Here is a 6,000-nt window from a genome sequence, read left to right as displayed (position 1 = left end):
TATTTTTTGACTTGATCATGTATAGATATGAATATGAATGTGGTCGCACGTCAATGTGAGGTTGCCTACGTATCCGTAAGGAATCAGGCCGAGCGTAGCTCTAACCGAACTTTGCACAAGTGTATGTACACCTCAAAGAGGTCTTTCAAGGGTTGTAATGTGGTTAAGTTGATGGTTTAAGGAAGAAAGGGATAGAAGGCTCAAGACCCGAGAGAATCCCCAAGATGTGAAATTTTGAATTTGAAAATTTGGACTTTGCAAGTTTATTTTCAACTTTTTTTTTGTTTTGAATTTCTCTTTTCTTTTTTTTTTTAATTCTTTTGAATCAATGTAGACAATCTCAGATCATGCGGTCCATCACTCACTTAGCATTCATGTTTCTCAGGCACGGTACCAAGCACTCAATGAGAGACGCAATTTGAGACGTGTTCATATCAAAGACATAGGAACACTTGCCTTTAGACATTGTTTTATTGTTGCTTTCCTGCTTTGTTTTTTTTACTTGCTTTTTGAATGTTATACAATTACACATCTTCCAATCCCAGGGTTAAGTGAATGTGGGTTGAAGAAATGAAGGGCAAACGTTAAACGAGGCTCAAAATGGTTAATGAAGAAATGGAATGTGATTGAACGGTTAACAGGGAATGACATGGTCGCAAAGGTGCCTCAAGTCATTGGTGTACCTAGGGTTTAGTTCGGTAATTGATTTTTTTTTTTGTTTTTTTTTATTTTAATTGAGAATGAATGAATGAATGAAAAATTCTATGATCGAGATGTAAAGGAAAATTTCTCATTTTATTAATGGAAAAGGTGAACGCAACACATCAAACATAATAAATCAAAATGGAAAACCTATGCTAGACATGAATGGGGACTGGAGATGAATGATAACAAAAGAAATCATGAAATCTTGCACGAAGGATCTGCTGTACACCTTGTGTTCATTACTTCTTGCCGCCTGAAGGGACAGGAAGTTTGTTTGCATCCACCAAGTCTTGAATGACGTCCTTCAAATTCCAACATTGCTCCGTAGTGTGGCCCCTTCCTTGATGGTACTTGCAATGGGCATTGGGATTCCATTTGGCGCTCCTTTCTTCAGGTTTTGGCTCTGGAAATGGCCCAATAGGTGTGATCAAGCCTTGACTGTAAAGGCGATCAAAGGCCGCATCATAAGTCATTCCTAAAGGAGTGTAAGTTCTTTTCTTCTTGGGCAATGGAGTATCAAGAGCTAACACTTCATTGAGATCAACTTGGCTTATATTGTTGGTAGTATTTTCATGCTTAGAAGACGAAGAAGAAGAATAGTCGTTCTTCTTGTTTTTCCAAGTGTTATTAGTGTTACTACCAGCAGTCTTTATTAGCTCATCCTCGATATTGATGCCGATGTCGTATACAGCTTCGAAAGTGATCAGTGGAAGAAATTTGAGATGTTCCCTATATTTATGAGTCAGATTTTGAATAAAGATGCGAACCATCTCTCTTTCTTTTGGGGGATCTACCAAGAGTGAAGCGTTTTCCCTCCACCTGTTCAGGTAAGCGGTGAAGCCTTCATTCTCTTTCTGTTTGAGAATGGAGAGTTCACGTTCAGAAGTTTTAGTTTGAATGTTACACTTGTAACGATTCATGAAACTGTCGGTGACATCTTGCCAAGTCGCAATATGCTTGGCATCTAAGGAATAAAACCATTGTTGGCAAGCATGTTCTAAGGAGAGAGGGAACACCGTAGGGAAGAGTGTTACGTCCAATCCCTTAAGAGCCATGGTTGCAGAGAACGCCTTCAAATGGAATATTGGATTGTCAGTAGGCTTGAACTTTGGAATATCAGCAGTGCAGAACTTTTCAGGGAGTCTGTCCTTCACATCCAAAGGAGTGGGAGGCCGTTCCACATAAGTGAAATCCTCAGAAATCTTACTCATTTGTTCCTTCAGTTTGTCAAAGGTGGAAACAGTGACCTTGTTTTGTTCCATGGTAGTGACCCTAGTGGTAAGGGTTTGCATCATGGAAGACAGTGCCTCGATGGATTTGTTGATGTTCTCAATATCTTCTTTAGTGGCCATTGTAAGGTGATGAGTAATTGAGATGGCAAAGTTATCTTTGAACGCCTATTAGATCTGAGAGATTGTTGCGGTAATGACTCGAACTGTATTAATCTATCCCTGTTCGTTGACCAAGTACTGTGAAATAAAATAATTCACTTAATTGTTTGACACATTGCTCAAGATAGGAAAGGAAGGAAAAAAAAATAGACATTTGAAAACAGGTGATAAAACTCCACTCATTTTTTTATTATGACGAAAAAAGGATGCATGAACCTAATATACGATCATAAACGACCTGGTGCACGACTCGAGTCGGAACATAAAGAAAGTGTGTGGACTATACTTGACTCGTGAGTGACTAAGTGATGTCATAAGGCTCGTGGTATGATCGTATGGCTAGACATGTGAACAATAACCAAAATGACTGACGCGAGGACCAAATTAACACGGAAGACTTAAAAAAAGCTGATGGACTGATTTCAAGGGCACCGTGACACAGAAAACTGTACCGTGTCACGTGACGAGCTGCCGTGACGTGGTGGTGTTTTTTTTTTTTTGTTGCAGGTCCACCGCGCCACGGTGGACTGTGCCGTGGCACGGGACTGTTTACCGCGCCACGGGAAACTCCACCGTGCCACGGTGGATGCTAACGTGGCACGGGGATTTTTTTTTTTTTTTTTATTGGAAATCCACCGTGTCACAGTGAAAATTTGCCGTGACACGGTAGAGTATCCCGCGGCGCGGCAGACTGTTTACCGCGCCACAGGAAACTGTGCCGTGGCACGGGACTGTTTACCGCGCCACAGGAAACTCCACCGTGCCACGGTGGATGCTGACGTGGCACGGGAAATTTTTTTTTTTTTTTTTTTTAAAAAAAAAACTATAATTCTGAAATTCTACTTGTTTATTTTTAAAGGGAGGATACCATCCGACTTACTCCGAAAAAAAAACGACACAAAAAACAAGACTACCCTAAAATACGGTCAAAAAGTAGTGCACGACTAAAGAAAAAAGTGTGTGAACACGATATGTGAGTGATTAGGTGAGGATATGGACGCGTGTTTTGACCGTACAGCTAGACATGACACCAAACCGGACACAGCATCCACATACGTACGCACAAGAATCAAAAAAAGAATGACATGAAACTTTTCCTGGGCACCGTGTCACGGTGCAGACTGTCGTGACACGGTGCAGTCTACCGTCAGACGGTAGTGAGCCTCGTGTCACGGCACTGTTCACCGTGCGCAGTTCCAGGTCAGTTTTGTGGTTTTTCCAGATTTTAACCGATTTTATGTCTGTACTAATTACTATGTTAGAATAAAAACCCTCGGTCATGGGTTAAACAAAAGAGTAAACACATGAAGGTTAGCACCAAACAACCACATAGCATTTAGGCACGATGATGTAAAAAAAGTTCGCAACCTAGAGTCAAGATCTATGTTCAACTATTGGTCAAGCTTTGGGTGTCAAAAGGGTACCATGGTTAAGAGCTTGGACGCGTTAGTAAGGCAGCCTCCCTTGAGGGTGTATGCCAACGGCGGCTCTGCGAGTTCGTGATGAAATCGAACTCGACTCCATGGTTTGGTTGAATTTAATAACTCGGATGAACCCTTATTGCCATGAGAGTTTTTGGGTCGATAGAGCTTAAATTCCCCGGGGCTAAGGCGCGTGTAGAACACATACGTTTTTCAGAAAAATCGAAGGAAGTTGACTGTGGAAGAGAAAATAAGCCACCGGACTGATTTTAGGACTGTCGTGACACGGCAGAAATTCCCGTGCCACGGTACTGTGCACCGTCAGACGGTGCACTGTACCGTGACACGGCAGACTTTGCCGTGGCACGGCAGTCAGAAGATCTGACTGGTGCCCTGTTTTCCTTCGTGCGCAACCAAGTTATCCAATTTTTCCTACGGGACAGACCTAAATGCGACGTTAAAACGTCTATGCAGATGCAAAAATGCCAAATTAATCACAGGAATATTTTTTTCAAGAATCTTTCAAGTCTCATCCACTCATCTTAATTAAATACCGATCACTCAAATCGATAAATAATCAAGAATCCTCCCCAGTGGAGTCGCCAAATTGTAGGCATCGCTCGAAGTGCGCCTACGTAAAAAGCATGTGTGAATATGCTTGGCACTCATAGGAAGTGGGAATTGACATTACGATTAGGGACAACGATTAGGGACAAATAAAGTAGGGAGCCGCCAACAAGTTTTTAAGGAACTTGTAAACCGTTCACGGATCATAAAAGGCAACCATGATAAAGGGACAATGAAGGCAACAACGATTGACCCGTGAAGGTTACACCCCATTCATAATTCATGAGATTACTAACTCCATATGGTTCAGAACCACGAAAGGAGGATCGGGGATGATGGTACGAAGTGAGTCATGGAGTCACATTCGCCCGTATTGGCCTCTACTCGATTCTTAAAGTGAAAAGTGATTCCTGCGATCTCAAAGGCATACAAACAAAATATTCAATTCGCTCCAAACTATTATTAAGCTAAATTGGTTGAATATTAATGCAACATATAATTCTAAAATATTTGTGATCACTTGAATTAATTAACAAGATTAAAAAGGAACCTAAACCGGTTGTCCAAATTATTTTATTAGGCGTGATTTTCAATTACATATTCCCTTTAACATGCAAAATGGTGATCATAAAAATAATAATAGAATAAACATTAATATTGGAAGCAATTTAACAATAATTCCAACAATATAAAAATCGTTAGAAAAATAATAGAAATAAAAGGAACATAATTCTTACTTTGATTCTGTTTGTTTGCAACTACAAAATAATAAACGAGTTAGTAAATTCAAGGAAATAATAATAAAACAACAATTAAATTAAATTAAACAAAGTAGAGTTGATTTGGGCTAAAATTAAAACTATGCTTTTACCAAACATCAAGACTAATCCATGGACTGTTCAAAAATATGAATTTAATCAAATACGATTTTTTAAGCACTCTCGGGATTAAATACTGAACCCGACCAATAGTGGAGGTGAAAGGTTGTTCATCATCGGGTTTGGTTTTGGGGAGACATTTTTAGGTGTCTACAGCGTGGCTCCAAAGCCTTTGCACATGATAGCTTCCCTTATATCTCTAGGGATCGAGCTTGTCATCATTTTTTGCTTGTAGAGGGACACATGCTCATCAGGGTTCGTTGTTCCATCATACATGGTCATGTTGGGCGTGTTGAACCTCTTTGGCACCTCTACCATGGCGATCTCTTCTGAGAAGGGAGATTCTATATAGCCATCTGCTGCCTCTTCTTCCATGGGTTTCGGCATTCTAGGAATTTTGGCGATTTTGGCCTCGATTGCCTTGAGGTATTCTTTGACCATCTTCTCTACCTTTCCTTCTTCAGCTCCTTCCTGATTGTTCTTCTTGAGGGTTCCTGCATCCAAAAAGTCTAGATCCAGGGTTGCTTCCCTGTTTTTAGATCATTTTTCCCCGTTAGAGGTGTGAAAGGTTCCGGACATGTCAAGCTGCATGGCTATACTTTCAGTGCTCTTTCTGGTGTTAACGGTTTTAGATGCGACTGATTGTATTTGGCTGCGAAGGGCTTCATTTTGTTTGGTAAGACTGGTGAGTTTGGCTTCAGTTTGGACTTTTTGAGCCAGCAGTGTTTCGATTTGGCTTTTCTGCTGGTCTAAAGTTTGGCGGAATGCATTCATTCCTTCGTTAATTTCGGCTATGGTAAAGGGTACTGGTTGCCCAGTCATGGTGTTTGTTTTGGTTTTTGGCTAATTGGTAGGTTAATTGACTATCAGCCCCACGGTGGGCGCCAAATTGTTTAGGCAAATCTCAGCTAGGACATCTAAGAATTTGTTATGTTTTGAGGGGTAATAACAATCATACTACCAATAATATCTAAATCGAATAAGAACTATAATAAAGCAATAAATAATCAATAAGTAAGCAGTAAATATTCAATGAGA

This window comes from Chenopodium quinoa, unplaced genomic scaffold, assembly GCF_001683475.1.
Source record: "Chenopodium quinoa cultivar QQ74 unplaced genomic scaffold, ASM168347v1, whole genome shotgun sequence".
In the NCBI taxonomy this organism is placed as follows: Eukaryota; Viridiplantae; Streptophyta; class Magnoliopsida; order Caryophyllales; family Amaranthaceae; genus Chenopodium; species Chenopodium quinoa.
The sequence above is the reverse complement of the archived record's forward strand: the minus strand, read 5'-3'. Positions refer to the sequence as shown.